Below are 24,554 nucleotides of genomic sequence, written 5' to 3'. Positions count from 1 at the left end.
ACAGGTCCAACCCACCTCCATCAAAATTCCAGATGTCTTTTTTGCAGAAATTGACAAGCTGATCCCACTATTCATATGGAAATGCAAGAGACCCAGAATAGCCAAAACTATCTTGAAAAAGAACAAAGTTGGAGGACTTACATGTCCTCATTTACTACTAAGCTACAGTAATCAAGACAGTGTGGCACTACATAAAGACAGACATTATAGATCAATGAAACATAATTGAGAGCCCCAAATTTAACTCCGACATTTGTGGTCAACGGATTTTCAACAAAGGTACCAAGCCAATTCAGTGGGAAAAGAATAGTCTTTTCCACCCGTTGTTCTGGGGCAACATGCGGAAGAATGAAGCCAGACCCCTACTTCATGCCATATATGAAAATTAACTCAAAATGGATCAAAGAGTGAAATGTCAGAGCTAAAACTAAAATTTTTGGAAGAAAACATAGGCATAAAGCTTCAGGACCTTGGATTGGGCAAGATTTTCTTTGAAAGGTTCCAAAAAAAAAAAAAAAAAAAAGCAAAAATGACAAAAGAAAAAGACAGATAAACGGAACTTCATCAAAATTTCAAACTTTTGTGCATGCTCCCACAGAATGGGAGGAAATATCTACAGATCGTATATCTGATAAAGCACTTGTATCCAGAATATATTTTTAAAACTCGTACAACTCAAAAAAAAAAAATATGCCAATTTTTAAGTGGGCAGAGGATGTGAATAGACCATTTCTCCAATGAAAATACACACAGGAAAAGATGCCCAATATCATTAGCTCTCAGAAAAATGAAAATCTAAAGCTCAATGAGATACTGCTTCAAACCCACTCGGATGGCTATAATCAAAAAGAGAGCCGATGACAGGTATTGACAAGAATGGGGAGAGATTGGAACCCTCAACATTGCTGGTGGTCCAGTGAAATGCTGTAGCCACTCTGGAAAACAGGCAGTCCCCCCAAAATTAAACAGAGAGCCACCATATGGCCCAGTAATACTACTCCTAAGGAATGCAGACTAGGATAGCCACTCTGGAAGATAGTATGGAGGTTCCTCAAAAAGTTAAAAATAAAACCACCCTAGGATCCAGCAATTGCACTACTAGGTATTTACCCAAAGGACACAAAAATACTAAGTCAAAGGGGCACACGCACCCCGGTGTTTATAGCAACGTTATCTGGAGCAGCCAAATTATGGAAACAGCCCAAGTGTCCGTTGATGGATGACAGAATAATGAAGAGGTGATATATATACATATACAATGGAACATTACTCAGCCATGAAAAAGGATGAAGTCTTGCCCTCTGCAACGACATGGATGGAGCTAGAGAGTCTAACGCTAAACGCAATCAGTCCGTCGGACAAAGACAAATACCATATGATTGCACTCGTATGTGGAATTTAAGAAATGAAACAAATGGGCAGGGAGGGGGCAAAAGAGAGAGAGAGAGAGAGAGAGGCAAACCAAGAAACAGACTCTTAAGTATAGAGAACAAACTGATGGTTACCAGAGGGGAGGTGCGTGGGGGGGGGATGGGTGAAATGGAGGAGGGCGCTTGTTGTGATGAGCACCAGGTAATGTATGGAATTGTTCAATCACTATATTGTACACCTGAAGCTAACAGTACGCCGTGTGTGTGAACTAACTGGAATTTGAATAAAAACTTTAAAAAACAGAAGAAAAAAAAATCACTCCTGAGTATGCACCCAAGAGAAGTGAAACATAATGTCCGCACAAAAACTTGTACGTGAATGCTCATGGCAGCATTATTCACGATAGCCGAAAAGCAGAAACAACCCGAAGGTCCATCAACCGATGAATGGATAAACAAACTGTGGCATAAACCAAAGGACGATCTGGGGCCATAAAAAGGAGCGAAATATTGATACATGCTACGACATGGACGGATCTTGAAAACATGAGGCTAGATTAAAGAAACCAGTCCCCTAAGACCACATATATTTTATGAAGTGTCTAGAATAGACAAGCTCATAGAGGCAGAAAGTGGGTTAGTGCTGGCCAGAGGTTGAGGGGAGAGGAAACAGATATGGGCTTCTTTGGGGGGTGATGAAAATGTTCTGGAATTAGACAGGGGTGATGGTCGCACCATTCTGTGAACATACTCAAGGCACCGACTCGTACATTTGAGAAGGATGAGCTTTCTGATGTGTGAATTGTATCTTTATAAAGCTGCTAATTTTTAAAAGGATAAATGCAGTGTGCTACCATTTATATAAAATTTTTAAAGCGCACACGAACTAATACTATCAATTATTTAACGTTACATACCCATGCAGTGGAAATGTAACAACATGTACGAGAACAAAAGACAAAATTCAGGACTGTGGTTATGTCGAAGGAGAGAAGGAGGAGAAGGAAGGTGTTTGTAATGTTTTATTATTTTTTTTTCCAAGACAGAGATCAGAGCAATTATGGAAAAATGTTAACATCTGTTAAATTTGGATTCTGGGTACACGGATAACTGTTATTTTATATTCTGTATTTGTTTATATTTGAACTCGTTCGTGATTGTTGAGTTTTAAGGGGGGGCAAGGGAATCCTTCTATTTCCTTAGCGGGCTGAACGGTAACCCCCAAAAGATACATCCACCTGTGGAGGTGACCCTATTTGAAAAATGGGTCCTTGTAGATGTAATAAAGGTAAGGATCTCAAGAGGAGATCATTCCGGGTTAAGGTGGTCCCTAAATCTGATGAGGAATGACCTTAAAAGAGAAAAGGAGAAGGGAGAGGCCGTGTAAAGACAGAGACAGACATTGGAGTTAAAGCGGCCACAAGCCACCTGCGGCCACCAGAAGCTGGAGGATGGGAGAAGGGATCCTCCCTCCAGAGCCTCCGGAGGGAGCGTGGCTCCTTCCTTCTCCCAAGCAACCCTCAAGCCGACCTTCCCGGAAGCCCACAGCCTTTCTTTCTTCCCTCCCCGACTTCCTTCTTGCTCAGCCAAACCATTCTCCCCGCTGCAAGGACAAAGGTGGGTGCCTTTGTGGCCATATCTGGCGGGGGGCCACATCCAGGACGTTGTTTTCACTGGTGACGCTGCTGGCTTTGGAGGTCTCACTGCTCACCGTGCCAAGCCCTGCCGCTGCCTCTTCTCACCGCCTCAACCCCTGCCAACTCGCTCAGCCCCCACCCTCACCCCTACCGCCCGCCTCCTGGCCCACGGCTCCCCCTGCCCCGCCCGCGCCCACCCAGACGCCCCGGCGCAGAGTTCTGCTTCCCGCAGCCAGCAGCCTGAGTCCCGCCTTCTAAATAAAACAGCACACAAGATGCAATGCAAGGAGAAAAGCGAACGTTTTAGCTACTGTCACATCTATCATCTCACTTAAATGTATGAAATAGGTACCATCGCTATTTTTGTCCTGAGATGCTTGGAGAAGTGGAAGAAGTACAGCCGAGCCGAGCGGGGCTTTGAACTGGGACCTGGCAGAGTTAGGATCCTGGCACAGCCACCTACTGGCTCTGTGACACTGAACCTGTCACTTAACCTCCCTGCGCGTCCATTTCTGCCTCCGGGAAAGAGGACCCGTGATCATTTCTGTGTCCGGAGCTTGTTGTGTGGATGCAACAGGGTTCCCTTAGAAAGCCCTCACCCGGCACATAGAAGTGCCCGATGAATGTCAGCCGGCCTTCTCAACCTCAGTGATGGTTCCAGCGAATTTGCGGTCAAGGTTCGTCCTACTCATTTCAACGCTCCACGGGGAAAGGGTTTTGTTCGGTTGCTTAGTTTTGTAAAACAATGGCCCGTGTTAATTTTATTTGGAGCCCATGTTCTCTCTCCGAGTGGACTTAGACGTGCCTCTGAGGGTTACCCCCAAGTCCAGTCTGAAGTCAGGCCTGGGACGGGTGACACTGTCCCACCCGCGCTGGGGCCAGACGGCAAGTTCAGAGAGCCTTCTGGTTGTGGGCTTTTGCAGGAAGCTTGTTTCCTTGGAAAGATGAGCATCTCCAGGCTCTGAAGTCTCCGTCGTAGGGAAAAATGCCTTCTTCTCTGGCTTATTTGCTCAAGGTTTAAAAGGTATTTCTGGGCTTTGGCTGAGAGGAAATTTAGCTTTCGAGCAAATCCTCGTGCACTGGCTTTCTGTAAACATCTGAATATAGCGTGTGCAGCTTGGAGCCCACACGGGTTGGCTTTTCCCGGATTTTACCGCCAGTGGGGAGGGACCGAAGTCAGCTCGGTGTTGGTATAGCGACGTCCGACATCTGGCTGGACAAGCAGGTTCTAGATGTCGCTGCGCTGGAGACGTGGCGGGGAGGAGGGAGGGGTGATGGCGTGAGTGTCGGGAAAGGATGGGTATTAAGTGGCACGAGTGAGACTCTGTTGAAACGTTACCAAGGAGGCAGCTTCCCTCCCACAAGTATTTCCTGAAGACCCACTGTGTGTGAAGCTCTGGGCCTGGCCCCCGGGGAGGATCCCACCTTTACGAAGCTTGAGTTCTGGTGGAGGGGAGCCCTTTCCCAAGGAGACCCTAAACCACAATTTCGTTGTGTCAGAAACATGAGACATCATATGATGAGTGTGATGAGTGAGGGCAGGCTAGTGACAAAGCCTCGTCTCAGTGGGCACCCCAGTAGGGGTGGGGGTTTTCATCACAGCCGTGTGCATCTGAGCTGGGAGTCTGGAAGGAGCCTGGCTCCATCCAGTCACCCGGGGACCCAGGCATCTTCGTTCAGTGGTCCTACCATCCCTCCCCTCGGGTCTCAGAATCTTCCATGGGATCCTCTGTGTCTGGCAGAATCTGGGCTTTAAAATTTTTTTTCTTGGGGCGCCTGGGTGGCTCAGTCGGCTGAGCATCTGACTTTGGCTCAGGTCATGATCTCACGGCTCGTGGGTTCGAGCCCCGCGTCGGGCTCTGTGCTGACGGCTAGGAGCCTGGAGCCTGCTGTCAGCACAGAGCCCGAGGCGGGGCTCGAACTCACGAACCGCGAGATCATGACCTGAGCCGAAGTCAGACGCTCCACCGACCGAGCCGCCCCGCCTCAAGAACCATGGGCTTTTTAAAGGGCCGGGCCTGCAAGTGAGCTGCCAGCGCTCAGAATTTAGGCACATGAAGCCAGCTAACTGCCAGGATCCGCGTGTGTGCCTCAGGGAATAAAGTCGCGGCGTTTGGTGAGTGCCCAGCATGGTCTCTGTCACCGCGTCTTTGCGCCCAGGACCGCGTAAGGACCCCAGAAGGGGTGTGTCCGCGGTGCTGGTGGTGAGTGTGGCCAACAGGAATGGGGCGCTCACACCCAAGTACCAGGCCGTCTGATCACAAGGAAGACAGAGCGTCCTGGAGCCCAGACTGCCTGCTCTCCGCTCAGCTCCTCTGTGTAATAGCCATGCCTCCCCGGGCACCTTGTCCAAACCTCACTGGGCTCCCCTGGCACACACAGATGTGAATCCCAGTCCCCGCGTCACTGGTCCGTGGGAAGAATAATGGGATGGGAGAGGGGAGGCAAGTTCTGAGGCCAGGGCCTGCCACGTGGTCAGCACCTTAGAAATGTGGGTCATGATCAGAGGAAGCTGGCCTGGACTTCCCTCGGCCGCTTATGAGCTGCGGAATGACCGTGGCCGGGTCACCTTGACCCCCTCTGGGCTTCAGCCTCCGCATCTCTGACGCGAAGACAATACCCATCCCCGCCCTGGGGGGTGGGGTTAGGATTAAAAGCAGGTGAGCGCAAAGCAGGTGCAAAGCTTGCCACGCAGCTCGACGCGTAAGTGTTCGACGAGTCTTAGCAATAGTAGACGAGCGTGTGCACACGTGTTACCCGAATTAATCCTTGCAGCGACTCCCGGAGACAGAAGACGGCAGGTGAGGGTGCCCACGTGTGAACGTGAAAGAAACAGTCACGTGCCCTGAGAAGGAATGAATGCAGGGAGGAATGAATGAATCATCACAATAATTTGTGTCTTTTGTGGTAGTAGGTACAGTCTCCATTTCTCGCAGCAATGGTGAAGCCTGCCAAAATAAATTAACTTTCCCACATCAGTGACTCATTTGGCAGGAATAACAGCCTTGCAAACTGAATAAAGAATGAAGAGTGGGGGGGGAGGCCACAGGCGGGGGTGGGGGGGGGAGGGCTGGGAGAGGAGCTCTGTAATGACTCAAAGATAGAAGAACTAGCTTCTTCTTCTCTCTCTCTCTCTGCTCACTTTTGCTCTCTCTCTCTCTCTTTCTTTTTAACCAAACACGTAGCTCCAAGGTTCACATTCGACCTTTGAAGTCTGGGAAATAGAGTCTCCAAGCTATTAAGTGGTTCTGGACAGAAGGAGCAAAGAAGGCAGCATGGTCCCTCGCTCAGTGGACGGGGATTCGGGGCTCACTGTGGCCACGCGGTGCGTGGCAGGTCAGACCAGGACCACTGCCCCTTCTTATCCCCCTGGCCCTGGGTGGGTGCTGGGTACTCGAGACACTTACCCTTGCCCAGCCATTCTCACACCCTGCCCACACCTCCTCCAGTAGCTGGGGAAGCTTCAGGGCAGAGGAAGGAAAGAAAGATCAAAGACTGGGACCACGAGTCCTAAAAAGGAAGAGACTTAATTACCTACTTCTTGTCCGCATGGGGGGTTTTACGAGGAAGACTCCGGGAGGGGAGGGGTTCTGCCTGTCTCCTAGAAACCAGGCCAGAGGCAGTGAGCCTGGGATAAAAGAGATTGATGACAGACACAAAAAGGAACATTTTCACCTCCGAAAATGATGACGTGGCCCCCCGAAACAGCGCTCGAATGGTTCCGATGGGCTCACTCTCCCTCTCAAACTTTCTCTGGCTCCCCATCGGCTGAGGGATACAATCCGTTGGAGAATAATGGTTAAGGCCCTGGGCTCAGGGCCAGAGAGACCTGGGCTGGACTCACTGCCTGGGAAATTAACTTAACTTTCCCAGCCATTAGTCTGTGAAATGTATTCGTTCGCTAGGGCTGCCATGATTTGTCACTGTGGAACGTTGTTTCTTCCACAGAATGGGGGGCTTCAACACAGACATGTATTGTCTCACGGTTCTGGAGGCCGGAAGTCGGAAATCAAAGTGTTGGCGAGGTTGCTCCCTTCTGAGGGCAGTGGCGGGAAGGGCCTGTTCGGGAGCTGTCCTCTCTTGGCAAATCTTTCCGTTCTCTTCCCTCTGCGTGCATCTCTGTGTGTGTCCAAATTTACCCTTTCTGGAAGGACACCAATCATCTTGGAGCAGGGCCCGCCCTAATGACTTCAGCTTAGCTAGTCATACCTGCAGTGACCCAACCTCCAAACAACAGAGGTCCTGGGGATTAGGACTTCACCGTATGAATGTAGGGGGGGATATAATTCAACCCATGAAGAATGGGTACATCCTAGAACATGTCTCGAAGGGTGACTGCAAAGAATGAATGAGTTAATGCACACAAAGCCCTTTAGTGCAAAGCCTGGTGGGTTGTGAGCGTCCAAAAAAAATGTGACTTAAGATAATCATCATTACGGTCATAGACATGCTGGGCCACTCACCCGGTGACCCCTTCTTTCTTCTTTCTTGATAAATTCCCCTCGTTATGTTCAGGAGAGCAACCTGTCCAGGCTCAGAAGATGGGTTAGGTCTAATTTTTTTTTTTTTTAAGGCATTCTCTTTGTCAGTGATTGGTCGAGGGCTGGGAAGGTGACCCAGTTCTGGCCAAACAAATGTAGAAAGAAGTCTGGGGGTGGGGTGTCTTGGAAAGATTTTCTTTCCCAAACGAAAAAGAATTTCATGAGAACAACTCCTGTCTCTTTCTCCTATTCTGTGTTTGGCCGTCATGTGAAGATGGGGTGCCCTGTGGTGTGGCAGCTTTCTTGTAACCATGAGAACAGACATCATCAATACTTTGAGATTGACAGAGGAAAAAAGTAAAAATAGACTAGAGTCCCTGATGATATGTTGAGCCCTGACAACAGTGGGACCATGTGCCCCTTAACCCTTTGTTAAATAAAGAGTAAAGATTCATACAGCTTAAGCCACTATTAGGGGAGTTTTCTGTGATGTGCAAATACATAACTGATTATTAATTGTGCCAACCAGCATCCAACATGGCCTCCAATGATCCCTGACTCTTTAAAAAAATTTTTTTCTTAATGTTTTTATTTTATTTTGAGAGAGAGACAGAGTGTGAGCAGGGAAGGGGCAGAGAGAGAGGGAGACACAGAATCCGAAGCAGGTTTCAGGCTCTGAGCTGTCAGCACACAGCCCGACGCGGGGCTCAAACTCACAAACTGTGAAACCATGACCTGAGCCGAAGTCGGTCGCTTAACCAACTGAGCTACCCAGGTGCCCTGATGGATGTGACTTCTAAGGCTGGGTCATACGTGACACCGTGGCTTCTAACCCATGCCCTCTCTTGGATCACTCACTTGGTGGGAAACCAGATACTATGCATAAGGACTCTCAACCAGCCTTATGAGTAGGTCCATACTGTGAGGTTCTGAGACCTTTTGCCAACAGCTAGCACCAATTTGCCAGGCACATGACTGCGCCATTTTGGAAACAGATCCTCCAGCCCCGGTCTAGCCTTCAAGTGACTACAGTCCCAGCTGACGTCATGACTGCAATGTTATAAGAGAACCTGACCCAGAACCGGCTCCCCCAAGCTGCTTCTGAATTACTGACTCACACAGAGCGTGAGCTAATCAGTGTTTAATATTAGGAACCACTAAGTTTGGCGATGATTTGTTACATGGCACTAGATCACCATACAACTATTCTTCGAGACCATCTAAGATTTGACCCCATCTTACTTTCTTAGCCTTATTTCCCATAGTGCCCTTCATCCGCCCTATACTCCCACCACTGTGGTCCTTACACATCATGTTCTTCCAGGCTCCTGTTGATTCCCTTGCCTAGAGCACCCTCTCCCGCATCCCTGTAAGTTCTATCCTTTCAAACCTAGTGGCTCAAATCTCTTCTATGTGAAGCTTTTTTTAGTCCTTCTTGAAAGTGATTTCTCTTTGCACCTTCTAGAGCACTTGATATGTACTTTTAGGACCAACAGACATTTATAGAGCATCTACTGAGTGTTAGACATTGAGAGTGCAAACGTGGATAATGGATGCTATCCCTGAAATTGAAGTTCTTCTGTTTTTAAGTGGATGTTATAGTTACATATGTAGCCATAGTCCCTTGAGACCAGGTTCAATAACTAATTCTAATCCTTATACCCCCAGAGCTCTCCGCGTATATAAAAACTCAATGAATACCTATTACATGAATGACTAATAGAGGGTTTTTGTTTAAGTTTATTTATTCATTTTGAGATAGAGAGAGAAAGAGATTGAGAGAGTGCAAGCAGGGGTGGGGCACAGAGACAGAGAATCCCGAGCAGGCTCCTCACTGCCAGCACAGAGCCTGCCGTGGGGCTTGAACCCACAAACCCTGAGATCCTGACCTGAGCCGAAACCAAGAGTCAGATGCTCAGATGACTGAGCCACCAGGTGCTCCTAAAAGAGGTTTTAAGAGAGGCTTTAATAAATAACAGAAACTCCACACAAAGTGATTTAAGCAGTAAACAGATTATATAACTAAAAATTCCATAGGTAAAGCTTTGGGCAAGGCTGGATCTAGGGGCTCAAACAATGTCATCAAGGCCTAGAATCTCTATTTCATGGTGCTGTGTTGTTTCATTCTCAGGTAGATCATCTTCACAAGATAGTCTTTTGCAGCTCCCAACTCTGAGACCAAGGAACAGAACATCTCTTTCCCCTCTGATCTTACGAAAGTCTCAGGATCAGTTCTGATTGTCTCTGATTGAATCACGCAGACATCCTTGAACTAATTCACTGTGGCTAGGGGAATGCAATGCTCCGGTTGGTTAGACCTAGGTCACATATTCACCCTATATTAGCTATCTACTGCTGCATAACAAGTTACCCCCAAGCTTAGCAGTTTAAAACAATTCACGTTTGTTATCCCATAGTTTCTGTGGGTCAGGAATCCAGGGCACAACTTTGCTGGATCCTCTGCTTCACGTTCTCTCACGAGGCTGCCATCAGGGTGTTGGTCCTGGGTCCATAGTCTCATCTGAAGGCTCAACTGGGAAAGCATCCACTTCCAAACATACTCAGTGGTTGTTGGCAGGATTTGGTTCCTTGTAGGATGTTGGACTGAGGGCCTGAGGTTCTCACTGGCTATTAACTTGGCTGGAGGTTGCCCTTAGTTCCTTGCCACATGGGCTCTCCCACGTGGCAACTTATTTCCTCAAAGCATGCATGCTGAGAGAGCAACAGAGACGGTCTGTTAGCAAGATGGAGATCACCGTCATTTATAATTAAATCACAGAGGCAACATCTCATTGCTTTTTCTCTGTTCTGTGGCTTCAAAGCCAACTGATAGGGCCAGCCCACACGCAGGAGGAAAGGATTACTCAAGGATGTAGATACCAAGCGAGAGGGATCATGGGGCCATCTTGGAAGACTCTCTACCACACACCTGTATTAGCCAGAGGTGAAATCAGCCCAAACTACATGGATGGAAAGTGGAGGGAGTAATTGCCCCAAGGAATAGTGGGGTCCTTTTACCAGAAGAAAGAAGGATGGCTTCAACATGGACAAAGAGCAAAGGCGTCTCTGAAGCCACTGAGGGGCTCTTGTAGTGATCACCTACATGGGCATAGGTGTTATCTGCCTGGCTTGTTTCTAACAGATTGTACCCTTACCCTGGATAAAAGAATGTCTGATTCACCAAGTTCTCCCCGGCATCATTGTTGGGGTTCCATCTTTCCCTCAACGTTGCCAGTTTGAAAGTTTATAAGATGGATTTCTGAGTGTGGTTTAGCCTGTACATCCCTAGTAATGGTTGTTGAAGGGCGGGCTCTCCCTGTTGGTTTTATAATGGCATTTCTCTCTTAACAGTTCTCCAGCCATTTAATGTCTGCCGGCCTTCAGATTCCCAAATAAGATTATAAAATCCCCAGGAGCAAGGATCATGTCCCTCTAGGGCACACAGGGCAAGTCCTCTGCCCTCCTAAAGACTGAACAAATGGCATTTACCAACCCACGAGCTTCAGGCTTTTCTGATGTTTGCTGAGCTCACGATTCTTTCACAAGAGGGACTGTGAATCTACATAAAAATACATGTGTAACTGGGAGAAGCAGCGAACTGTACCGGGTCCACGGAGTTCAGAACCACAGTTCAAGTCAGCGATGGATAATGTGCATTTAACCCTGTACCTCATCACTGGGGAAAGAACAGCTTGGTCTGAGGCCAGTGGGTGGGCAGGAGTGTTATTGTCTTCTTGGGATAAATGAAAGATTAATTTTTCAGTCTTCTTTAAATAACCCTCGGAGAGGTACTAAAGCTGAAATTACTTCTAATTGAGCCAACTTAGCACTAGCTCCTGAATATTTGCTCACGTGAGTGGAATGAGATTTCACTTGGTTCCAACCTTGAACCTGTCTCTCTTGTCTCACTCTCTCACCTTCCCCAGGCCAAGCATTTTTTTTTATTATTTATTTTTTGGAATGTTTTTATTTATTTTTGAGACAGAGAGAGACAGAGCATGAGCAGGGGAGGAGCAGAGAGAGAGGGAGACACCGAATCCGAAGCAGGCTCCAGGCTCTGAGCCGTCAGCACAGAGCACGACGCGGGGCTCGAACTCACGGACCGTGAGATCGTGACCTGAGCTGAAGTCGGATGCTTAACCGACCGAGCCACCCAGGTGCCCCCCCCGCCCCAGGCCAAGCATTTAGCAGTCTGCTCTCCAAATCAAATCGGAGGCCTTCTGCAAGGCTGGAGTCTTCAGTTTCTGACCACTTTCTGCTTCTACTCACCAAACACAGGGCAGCAGCTGGGGGTTGGGTAGGTTGGGACGGAGTGAGTGTCTGGGTTCTGTTTTTTTTGTTTGTTTTTGTTTTCTCTGTCTTCAGCAGACCTTAAGATTTATCAGTATAGTGGAAATGGCACGAACTGGGATCAAATCCTGGCCCCACCACTTCCCAGCTGTTGACCCTGGGAAAATCACTCAGCATTCCTGAGCTACAATTGCTTCATTTGTTACAAGGAGATTATAATCCCTCCCACAAAGGTCGTGATAAATGGAGTGCAGATAAATGCTGAATAACTGGCTCTCTCTCTCTCTCTCTCTCTCTCTCTCTCTCTCTCGGAAACCCTGGTTTGTAGTATTTGCCAATTACCATGGTGCAAATACTCCCACCATGGCCAATCTCAAGCCGCCAACATGAGGTCCCTGAACAGAGTCGGGAAGAGATACACCGGACCACATGCCATAGTTTGGTATTATCATCATACAGACAGAATAGAAGTAATCCTCAAAGCATAGATAACAGAAAGCTGTAGTAAATTAACTGAGGAATTTTGAGTATTTATTTCCTTTGTAATATATTTAGTTGTAAGTTTATAAGATTTCTTTTTAAGGGGCGCCTGGGTGGCTCAGTCGGTTGAGCGTCCGACTTCGGCTCAGGTCACGATCTCGCGGTCCGTGAGTTCGAGCCCCGCGTCAGGCTCTGGGCTGATGGCTCGGAGCCTGGAGCCTGTTTCCGATGCTGTGTCTCCCTCTCTCTCTGCCCCTCCCCCATTCATGCTTTGTCTCTCTCTGTCTCAAAAATAAATAAACGTTAAAAAAAAAATTAAAAAAAAAATAATCGCTGTTCCCTCCTGCTCTCAAAAATCCTATACCTTGGGGGCATGGGGACCCAAAGTTGAGATGGTGGGGACAAGTGCTGGTAGCTACGGTATAATCTATCGGGACGTTTAGGACTGGGAATGCAAAGTCAAACAGACCTATCTTCAAACGCTGTTTCCCCAGATGAGCGGCTAGGGCAGGCGGTTCACCCTCTCTGTAAAATCATCCTCTTGCGCAAAATGGTTTACGCTCATCCGTACGATTCTCCTCTCTTTGGGTTATTGTCGTGTCTCAGTGAGATAGGGTGGGGAAAGCCGTTTAGCACAGCGCCTCGTACATAGTAACAGCTCAATAAATGGCACATGCTCTCATGATTCATGTGACAATGGCACTAATGGAGAAGTGTGAACGTCACGTCAGGAGCCTGGCAGAGGGACAGACTAAGGAGCTGGGTTCAAGCCAGGCGTGAGGAAGCAGGCAGGGGGTACGGTTGGAGCTGGAAAATTGGAAGTGGGGTTTCCTTGGGCAGATGGGCCGCCGCACCCTGGACGAGAAAGAAGCCCAAACAGGAACCTTGAGCCTGCCCCTTGCGTGGGATGTAAGCCCCTGTCTCTGCGGTGGGAACAAGCGAGGGACAGGGAGGCAAATCAGTGGGCTTAAAAAGCAAAAGCTGGTCAAGTCATGCGAGGCACTGCCCAGAGAACTGAGAACTCACGGGGGTCGGAGGAGGAACCACGTCCTGAGACCAAAGCTGAACTTCAGAAAAGATCGTTTGCTTGGATAAGGAACAGGTTCGCTCACTCAACCCAACCTGTCCTTATCGCCAGAGACCCAGCTCAACGTCCTCTGAGGCTCAGACAGAAGCAACAGGACTCTGGGCGGTGACCAGCTCCTGTCCTCAGAGCTGAATATGGGGCAGTAGGGGGGGGGGGGGGAGCCAGGACTCGGTCTCCAGTGCTCCTCAACCAGGAGACGTCCTGGGTGGTGACCACAGGAACTTTAATGGTGCCTGTCCGCACAGGACGAAGAGGCTGGCAGGTGTGGCCCTCCACAAAGAGCCACGAAGATTCCCAAGCAGCCAGGCACACACTGCAGCTGTTCCCGGCTAAGTCTGGGTTTTTCTTAAACCAGAAATTACCACTTATCGTTAACGCCGAAGATGCACCCCAATCAGCCCAACGGCTTGGCTGGCCACCTTTGATCTGCTCCCAGATGCAGCCACTACTCAGGCCGCCACCCCCCTCATTTCCTCTTTCTGAGCTGCAAAAAAAAAAAAAAAAAAAAAAAGTGACCATCGCTAACATCACTGAGCGCCAAGCACTTTATCTGCAGACTCTCATTTAGTCCCTGCAGCAACCTATGAGGTCGGTTTTATCCTGTCATATCCCCATTTTATAGAGGAGACAACTGAGTTCGGGTAAGAGAACAGACCTTTCCGCGGTCACCCAGCTAGCAAGGGGCCAAGGGCAGGATGTAAACCCAGCTCTGTGTGCTCCACAGCCCACGGGCTGCTCGTGGCCCTGGAGACCCTGCGTTCCCGGATGAATTACTCCAGCCAGGGACCGGCCAGCACTGGGGTGCAGCAGGCACTGCAAAATGGGGGGAGGGCTCACGCACCCCCCAGGGCCGGCTAAGGAGGCTCTTGCCCACACCAAGATCAGGGCAGGTCCCAGACGGGAAGAACATTCTGGTCAAACCAACTGTGACCAGAGTTTCTTTCTCCCAGCGTCCTTCCCCAGGGTTCTCTTCAGCTCTCTCCTGGCCTGGGGACTTGGGAAGCAGGCTTGGGAAAGGAATTTTCGGAGGCCTCGTGGACCCCTAGCCCAGGCGGCCGAGGGAGCCCTCACTTGGTTTCTTCCAGTGTCCACTGTGGCTCTCCCCCGCTGGGATGTCCCTCTGGGCAAACTCGGGGGTACAGGCTCTGGGCACGGTCATCACACAGACCTGGTTTTGAGCCCCGCCTTCACTTCCAACCACCTGTGTGATTTTTGGGCAATGGACTTTTCTCTCTGTGTGCCTCGGTTTCCCCATCTGTAAAACGGGACCAAGGATGCATGCTTTTAGAGTGTATTAGTTTTTTATGGCTGCCCTAACCAACTATAATAATAATAGTCATTGTTTCCTGCACGGTTCTGGAGGCCCCAAGTTCAAAATCAAGATGTCGGCTCCTCTGAAGGCTCAAAGGGAGAATCCTTTCTGCCCCCTCCCAGCTTCTGGTGGCCCCAGGCCACGGGTGTGGGTCTTCACTTCAATCTCTGCCCCATCTTCACAGGGCCTTGTTCCTGAGCCTTATAAGGACACTGTCACTGGATGTAGGGGCCACCCGAATCCCTTCTGATCGCATCTCGATTCTGCTGTAATTACACCAGCAAAGACCCTATTTTCAAATAAATTCACACTCTGAGGTTCTGGGGACATGAATTTGGGGGCCACTACACAGAAATAGGTCTAATCTCCCCTCTGGTCTCTTCTACCCCTCGTGGAGGCTGCAGTAGGTATTTTTTTTTTTTTAATAAATGTTTATTTATTTGTTTTTGAGAGAGCACGCGAGCGGGGGAGGGGCAGAGAGAGACAGAGAGACAGAGAATCCCAAGCAGGCTCTGCGCAGGGAGCGCAGAGCCCGATGTGGGGCTAGAACTCACAAACCGTGAGATCATGACCTGAGCCCAAACCGAGAGCCGGGTGCTTAACCCGCTGAGCCACCCAGGCGCCCTGCAATATTCAATTTTATGGGTCAGCTCGACGGGGCCAATGGATGCCCAGATATTTGGTTCAGCATTATTTCTGGTTGTGTCTGGGAGGCTTTTTAAGGATGAGGTTAGCATTCGAATGGGTAGAAGGAGTAAACCAGGTGGCCCACCCCTCCCCCACGTGGGCGGGCCTCGTCCAGCCCCTGAGGGCCAGAATGGAACAAAAATCATGGAGGAAGGGAGGATCCCCTCTCTTCTCCTGCCCTTGAACTGGCGCTTCACCACCAGCTCTCCGAGGCTCCACCTTGCAGACAGCAGATCGTGGGACTTCTCAGCCTCCATACTTGCATGAGCCAATTGCTTATAATAAATTTATTTTTCTCCCTCTCCCTCCCAATAAGTAGACAGATCAATAGAGATAGGTATATGTGATATCTACGTCATACATTCTATATCTAAATGTCTCTATATTGATCTATATCACATATCATATAGATCATATATGTGATATATGCTGTATATCATGTGATATATGATATATATGATATGTGATCTATATCACGTATAGGGTACCTATATATCTCTATACAGAACTATCTAGATAGATAGAATTATATATTTTTCTGGTTTTGTTTCTCTAGAGAACTCTGGCGAATACAGAGGCTTTTTCCCCCATGGAAAGAGAAGGGCCGCTTCCAAGATCAGTGTGCTTGGGCGGGTGACTGATGTCCCCCCTGCCTTCAGCCAGTTCCCTCTTCAGCGACAGGCTCTTTTCTCCCACTTCTGAGTAAGTGTGGGGGAGGATGAATCAAGGCCAGACTCTGCACTCATCTGAACTGTACTTTCCATGGACATAAACTTTCCCAGGGAGGCTCACTGCCCTCTTGCTCTCCTCGGTCCAGAGCCTGAGTTCCACGGCCAAGTCAATCAGGACAGGAGAGCCACCGCTGGTGGGAGCCTGGCACTTGTGATGTCTAGCATGCGGGGGAAGAGCTATACCGTAAGGAGCCCGAGGGACACAGCACGTAGGGGTGGCCCTGTTGGAAGGTTATGCTGATCGCACGGTACCCCAGCCCTTGGCCCAGACCGTTTGCGATGACACTTGCTTTAGGCCGGGAGGTGCTCGCTCCATCCTCGTGGCCGCCTGATGAGGCTGTTGCCCCAGTCTGCAGACAGGGCTCAGACAGAATAGAATCAGAGTTCAAAGAAGGGCGGTTCTGCCTCCATGAGCCCGCAGCCTTCAGAGTCAGGGTCAAACCTAAGGCCGCCCGGCCCCCAAAGCCCTCTTTTCACCCTCCCCAGACCCCTCTCTGATCCCACTCTTCTCTGTCTTCCTGATCCTTCCCTGTGTGGGGGCAGGTGTGGGAGGAAGGTTTCCCAGGAGGAGGGGGCTGGGGTAAGGGGCTGTCTCCTTCATCTGGTCTTCATTCTGCAGAGAATGAGAAAGAGCCTGGGTGTGTATGAGTGAGTGAGTGAGAGTGTGTGTGTGTGTGTGTGTGTGTGTAGGTAGGGGAGGGACAGGGGTTGGGGCGGGCAGACATTCCTTGGAGGTTGGGCCAGGGGTGGCGAAGGCATCCTCCCCTCCCCCTCCTGCCCCCCTCCCATACCCTCTCCTCCCCTCTACCTCCCCTCACCCCTCCCTGAGGATTCCCGTTAGGCAGCCTGGGACGAATGAATGGACTGAAAGCCAGGGCTGGCACATCGCAGGGGGTCAGCAGGGGCTAAGCGGGTCAGGGCCCTCGCCTCTGCCTCCCTGGGTTCCTGAGCGCTGAGGATTACAGCTTCGGCTTCTGCTGTTTAATCAGCTGGTAGCAATTTAACCATTACACCCCAGTGAGAGAATCCAAGACATTTCCTACAGGAGGGGGAAAGGGGAAGGCTCAGATGGGAGGAATGCAGAAAGGGGGGGCAGAGACACAAAACAGCTTTATTAAAAAGAAAAGGGGTGGGGGGAGGAACATGATCTGCCATTGTATCTCAGCTTGAAATAAAACTCCCAGGCCTGGGTGGGGAAGCAGCCCCCGGAGATGCTGGGGTGAGGGAAGCTGGGGGTTGAAGTGGGGAAGGTGGGTGCAGGCTGGGGGTGAGGGGGACATCAGAGGAGCTTGGAGGTGGGATGTGGGAAGGGGTTTTGTCTCCTGCAACGAGGGGCGGTCTCCCTCCCGGGAGAAGGCCCTGCCCCTTGCTGGATGCGGGCCCCTCTGAAACTGGGAACAGCAGAGCAGTTGAGCAAGCATCCATCCACTCGCTTTGTACCGCTGGCTGATTTGCAAGTGCTTGGAAAATGAGATCAGTAGGCGAGGTGAGATTCTTTATCAAATGCATTTTCATTCCTTAAGAAACAAAAACAAAAACCTTCCCTGCCCACTGCCTTTTTCTCTGGGTCCCAGGGCGCCTAAAGGGCCCACACCTGAGCCCAGGTGACTGACTCCGCCCCCGGGCACCTGCTGCCCTGGGGCTCCCAGGCCAGGTGGGAGGGAGCCACCTCTGTGACCTGATGCAGAGCGCTGGGGAGTGTCCGTGGAAGGGGACCTTGGAAGAAAGCAAGGATGGCCCTTGGGCTATAGAAAGAGCTCCCGCGTTGAAGCCTGATTTGAACCCCAGGGCTGTCCTGTCCTCAGCTGTCCAGCTGAGTTAACTGTGGCAAGTTGCTAAGCCTCTCTGAACCTCAAGTCTTCATCTTGGTTTACGGGGGCTGGCACGCTCTTTCTGCGAAGGGTCAGATGGTAAACATCCTTGCGGGCCATACAGTCTCCGTGGCAACTTTTCAACTTGGTTGCTGTAGCCTGTGTGCGGCGATGGCCATACGTAAATGAAGAGGCAGAGCTACATCCAATACGGCTTTACAAAAGCAGACAGCTGGCCTGCAGGCTGTGGTTTGCTTCCCCGTGGTCTAGAAAATGGGAGTGAGGACGCCCACCTCCTGGGGCTCCAGTAGGAACGCAACACACGTTGCCAGGGTCCAGAACAGCTTGGCTGATGGGCAGGGCTAGTGAGACAGTGAGATTTTTCTGCCCAACAGACGTTCTGCCAGCTTCCCGTCATTTCATGTCAGGTGCTGGCCAGATGCAGCACTTAAGTTGGCGAATAAGCCACCAGTGGGAGTCTGAGGGGACAAGGGCCCGGGCACTGAGGAGCTGGGCTTTGCAGGGTGAATAGGAGTTTTCAGAGAGACGATGTGGAGGAGAAAGGGAAAGAAATGACATTTCTGCTCAGGAGAATAGCACGTGCCTAGCTAGACACAGAGGCAGGAGGGTCCAGGGTGGGCTGTGGGTATGGACAGGGGTGTGGAAAAGAAAGGAGAAGGAGAAAGGCAGGTGTCAAAGATCAGGCCTCTCCCCACACTCTACCTTGGGTTAGAACAGAAAGGATTATTTCAGGCTGAAGGGGATGTTCATCAGAGGCCTGATGAACCGGAGGGCTTCTCGGCTCTGTCTGTTGGACCGTCCCTTTCCATTTGTTCTCAATGCCTTACAGTCCCCAGTGAGTGACCAGCCACTTCTTCCAGGCAAGGAGGCTGCAGGGCGTTAGGAGTCAAATGACAGACACTGGAATCACACCGTGTGGTCACACAGGCCCCATTGACCATTTGCTTGCTGTGTGGTCTTCGGGAAATGCCTTCCCCTCTCTGAGTCTCTATTTCCTCATCTGCAAAATGGGGGTTATAATCTCACCCACCCGGCAGGTGTCCTGCTGGGGGGTTAAACGGGATGAGGAAGAGAAATGCCTGGCCCAGAGGAAGCATGAATAAACGGAAGAACGCCCCTCACAGAGGACCGCCAAGGGGTCTAAATGAGCCGGGGGGCACACTGCTGCCCGAGTCTGGGAGGCCTGGGTGGTGGCCTTGGCCCTTCACTCTGCCGCAGGACGTGATCTTCAAGCCCTTCGGAGGCATCTGGCCCCACTCCCTCGTCGTTAGACTGGGGAAGAGGGAACCCGTGTGCCAGGCATAGAACCCACACTGCTTTTGCCGTCTGTTATCACGGTCCTGCAAGATAGGCGTTCCCAGCCCCGTCTTCCAGATGAGGAAACTGAGGCCTAGTGAGGGTGTAACTGACTTGCTCAGAATCAAAAATGACCATTGCAATAGCTGGCAGAGCTGGGGTTTGAAACTAAGCAGAGGGCATTGCAAACCCCAGGCTCTCTCTGGGCCACAACGAGACCCTCTAGCTCCTAAGAACCTGCCCACCCAGCTGTCCAACCTGCCATCTTGGTAAGGTGCCCAAACATCCTGCTTTGTTCCAAAGGGAGGAGGTTCCAGGGGGCCAGAACTTCAGGGCTAAAACGGGGGCAAAAGCCCTAGTCTGAACACCAGGCCAGGCAGCTGGCCCCCGCCAGCCCGCCTTCAAGCGTGTGCACTTCCGGCCCTGCATTTCAGACACCCTTTCCTCCGAGCCTGGTTGTGCGATGCGTGTGGGTCGAGCCCTCCACGGCCAGTGCTGTGACTCCCCACGGATTTCCCAAAGTAAGGCTTTGTGAACTCACCTTAGGGCACACTGCACTAAAATCAAAGCATTAGTTAAAATACATAAAACATGCCCAGCGAAAGCAATGGAAACAGCTGAAATAGTATAATAAAACATGTCATTACAGCAGATTAGGATGAAAAATAGTTCTTGCATTATGCCCCAAAGGTTGGCAAACTGAGACTTCGTAAATATGTCAGGAAATGTACACACAAACGCACACGCACAGATATTTATATACGGAGTCTCAGAAAAGCAGTGGCAACAGCTGAAGGGGGAGAATCATGTGCATCTCGTGGATACGGCCCCGGATTATACAGCACACGCTCGGATATATCCTGAGGAAGGGGCGGAGGCTCTGGGGTCCGAGGAGCGAGGCCGGGCTCCGCGGTTTTGCATCAGCAGGGCTCTGCGAAGCGAAAAGCTATCTGTCCAAGATCCTCTTCCGGCCCCCCGCGCGCTCGCCTCTCCGAGGTCCCCCTGGACTTTTACCTTGGCTGGTGCGCCTCCCGCACAGGTCCCACGTGACCCCACATTCTTACTGCTAATGGGTTCACAGTCTGTTTTGCCATATGGGGGCAGGTAGGATTTCTTCAAGGCTAGGCGCAAGCCAGCTTTCACCCAGTGTTGCTTCCCCCTGGGGTTGACTGTCACTCGCACCTGGGGCCACCATCCCTGTTTGTCCGGGATTGGGCGCTGAACGCCCTACGTCCCGGGGAAAACCACGGTCCCCGGCGAACTGGGATGTCTGGTGGCCCCTTGCAGTAAAGCCGCAGTCGGACGGCTTTTGCAGGGTTGGACCTACCTCTGTTACGTTTTTCGGTTAAAGACGCTCAGTGTCTCTTCTCCCGCTGGGTGCAAAAAGCAACGTGTAACTCGGGCAAGAATTAGCAGAAAGATATGACTGGTGTGTGTGTCACCAAAGGCCCACTGTCCACTGCCGATCAGCAAATTAGCCAATTGTTTCTCGGGTTGATCTTTCTGGCAGGTCTTCGGGTCTGTTTTATTTAACTGACGGCATCTGTCTCTGATAGCAGGGCGCTCAGAGTGATAAATTGCGTCCATATTTACTCTTCTTCCTAGAGCTAATTGTTGGGGGGGGGGGGTTGTGTTTTAAATACCTTTTTGATGTGCTAAGAGCTCCCTGTGAGGTAAATAAACAGACTGTTAGGTTTAGCCTGGAAGCAGAAATGCAATCTCCTAATTTCTGGTAGTTAATGGACATTAACCTCTCAGGCTTCCCTCTCTCTGCTCACCCCCTCATCCAGTAATCATTGTCATTACTTATAATAACATTTCACACTTGTGGGTCAGCTTGGCTTTCTAAGTGCTCTGGTCTCGCCTAATGAGTAGCTTTTGAATCTAAATAATGAAGTATTTGCCCTTCTCGGGTTTCCACATCTAGGGCAGGGAATGCCCGTCTCCCGACCTTTGGTTGGGGCATGTGCACATGCACAGACACACGCGTGCACACACACACACACACACACACACATATTCAAGGGCACGTGGGCTCACACAGGCATTTACATGCACACCCACCCACTGAGTTACCACCAGGCACGGATATCACTTGTCATTTCCTTATCTTCACGATGCAATCATCACGATCGCTACCGTATTTTGAGCGCTTAAAAATCGGCCCAGCTGCTGTGCTCAAGGCACTTGCGTGCATTTCCTTTTCAAAGCAACAGTGTGGCGCAGGCGATGAGCCCGTTCTACAGACAGGGAAACTGAGGCTCTAAGAGGTGCAGCGACTTTCTCAGGGCCACATAGCTAATAAGTTACAAAGCACGATTCCAACCCATGACTGTCACCAACGCCCACGCCCTTTAGCCGCCACCGACCCAAATGACCCCGGTCTACTCCGAACCTTCAAGTGCCCTTGCCCACTCTGTCCTTGGGCAAACCTGGGGAGACAAAAGTACCCAGGAGCCTCTTCTGACGGGGAGCATTTTGCAGCTACCGACCTCTTTAAAGGGCCAGAAATGGCACTGTCCCCTCTGGTCCTGGCCTGACATTGGGGCCATCTGGACCCGGACTTACCATCTCCCCGACGGCTTCTCCAGTCTCCTGAAGCCCTTTCCGGCTGGATTCAGCACCGCTCGCTCTGCCCGGCCAGCAAGGGCAGCCACCGCCAGGCCAGCGCCCCGGAGGGCCCGGAGCCCAGGTTCCCGTTGCTTCCAGCCTCGAGGAGACAAGACCGACAAGACCGTGGCAAACTCAGCATCCTTTCTGCTGGCAGCTTGGAGCTATTTGAGGCGTCAGACATCCCCCGTTTGGTTTCGAGGCAAACGCCACTTGGCTATGGGAGGGGCCCCACTTCAGCAAGTGTTGTAGCAGAATGCCAGCGACCAAAATTATATGCCTTCCCCTCACGGCTTAAAAAGCCGCCTTCGGGGGGGACGGGGGGGGGGGGTTGCCCATGTATAATTCAAGAAGCGCCGAAGCTGGAAACTGCATCTTCGGATGGATTTTCCTTCCCAGGGAGGATCTTTGTCTCAAGCCACAATTGTTCAAAATTGCAGGGTCGCGTGCGTGGAACGGAATGGCGCTGACCTCTTGTTCACGTGACACTTGTCAGGCCCTCCTCACTGAGGAGCCTGCAAGGGGACGCACAGCGAAACACCCGAGTGGCTTTGGTCTGCATCCAAAGTTCTTTCTCTCTCTTTTTCTTTGTCCTTCCCTCAAGAACACAGGAGCACGAAGCAAATGGCAACCCGCCCCACCGGACTTCGGTGCCGGGCGTCCTAGAGGCTCTGAGGACACCTCGCTGTCTGGGGATGGCGGCTTAAATGCCCACAGACTCGCCGACAACCGGCCTGAGCATGCGGGCCACACGGCCCCCGCCAAGTTAGTAGGGCAAGGACACCGGGGTCCTGTTGCTGATTGCTCGCCCCTCATGGACCTTGGGGGAGCCCACTCTGCAGCTAACAACAGACCGTTTCCCTTACCAATGGATGCAATCACCCAGGCGTTGGCAGCTTCCCACATTATTTCACGTCCTGGGCGTGGCAGGGGGGAAGACTCCAGAAGCAGGCAGATCAGGGTTCGAATCTCGGCCCTGCTACTCCCTGGCTGTGTGACCCCGGGCAAGTTGCCGGAACTCTCTGGGCCTTCAAGATAAACTTGAACTGACAGGGACTGCCTTGTGACGTTAGGAAGATTACAGGATCGCGTACGTAAGTGCTCACCCAGAGTGCTCAGGGCCAGCTTCTCTGTTGAGCACAGCAAGTACAGTGCCTGTAGCCGCGGTACGTGTCTAGGGACCCACAAAAATATTTCACTTCTTGCGATGAGCAAGATGCGTACCTTGACTGGGCTGGTGTAAAGGCGAATATAATTGAGGCTGAATTCTATTCATCTTTATATCCACACAATCATTAAATATAATTTTTAGTATTTTTTTTATAGGGGAAAGGGCCCACTAAAGTCTTCATGTGGCCCTGTTGATATCTGCTCAGCATCCCGTAATCATTTCCTATAAACCTCACTGCTCTCTGTGGGTATTGTGAGCCCCATTTTAGAGGCAAAGAGCTTGGGGCTCAGGGAGGTCCAGGGCTTTTCTTGTTAAGGGCCTGCTTTAGGTCAGAAGTCCCCTTTGTACAATAAGGGACAGATGTTAACCTGGTCCTGCTTTCTCTGGGGCTACAGGTGGAGTTTTGCCCAAGCACCCCCAACCAGGGGGTTGACCACATGCACAGACTATCTGTGTTATTTATCAGTAAATTTCCTTAAATGAACTTGGTTCTTTCTTTCTTCTTTCTTTCTTTCTTTCTTTCTTTCTTTCTTTCTTTCTTTCTTTCTTTCTTTCTTTTTCTTTTCTTTCTTTCTTTTTAATTTTTTTTAAATGTTTTATTTATTTTTGAGAGAGACAGAGACAGAGTATGAGTGTGACAGGGGCAGAGAGAGTGGGAGACACAGAATCCGAGGCAGGCTCCAGGCTCTGAGCTGTCAGCACAGAGCCCAACTCACGGACTGTGAGATCATGATCTGAGCCGAAGTCAGATGCTTAGCTGACTGAGCCACCCAGGCGCCCCGGTTCTTTATTTATTGAAATTAACATATTTTAAAAGAAAAGAGAAAGAAAAATGTCGTCTCTCTACCATAAATGGAAAGCTGGGAGCACTTGCCATAATTTTTAAAATATACCTAAGTACTGGGGCTCCTGGGTGGCTCAGTCGGTTGAGCGTTCTCAGCTTCGGCTCAGGTCATGATCTCGTGGTTCGTGAGTTCGAGCCCCACATCAGGCTCTCTGCTGTGAAAGCAGAGCCTGCTTTGGATCTTCTGTCCCCCTCTCTCTCTGCCCCTCCTCTGCTCATTCTCTCTTTCAAAATAAACAAACAAACATGAAAAAAAAATGTATATATATATATACACCTAAGTATTAAAATTTAAAATATTCCCTTACAGACCACCGAAAAATCAGCTTGCATCAGAGCTGGGACATAGTGAGATGGGCGAGCACCAAGGTCATGCGACTAAGGGTCAAGGCCATTCAAGTGACAGTAGGAGTCAGGTGAGTGAGGATAAGATCCCTGTCTTTATTATGAATGTTGATATTTGTTCCCCATGGGTATTTTCCATCAGTCTTAATTTTTGTTTTTTAATATTGCATTCCATATTTTGTCTCGATTACACCTTGAGTTTTTTGGCAACCACTTAAATTAGGGTCCAGAGGCAAATGTCTCACTCGCCTCACCCTAGTCCGGACCCTGTGTTACATACAGAAGGAATGTGTCCCACTCTTTGAGTCCTGGGTCAGTGACTTCCGGATGTCTTAGAATAAGTCAGACCGAGCAAACCATGAGTGGTTCTGGGGACGCTGC

This window comes from Panthera tigris, chromosome D3, assembly GCF_018350195.1.
Source record: "Panthera tigris isolate Pti1 chromosome D3, P.tigris_Pti1_mat1.1, whole genome shotgun sequence".
NCBI classification, from domain to species: domain Eukaryota; kingdom Metazoa; phylum Chordata; class Mammalia; order Carnivora; family Felidae; genus Panthera; species Panthera tigris.
Note: the sequence above shows the minus strand (reverse complement) of the source record.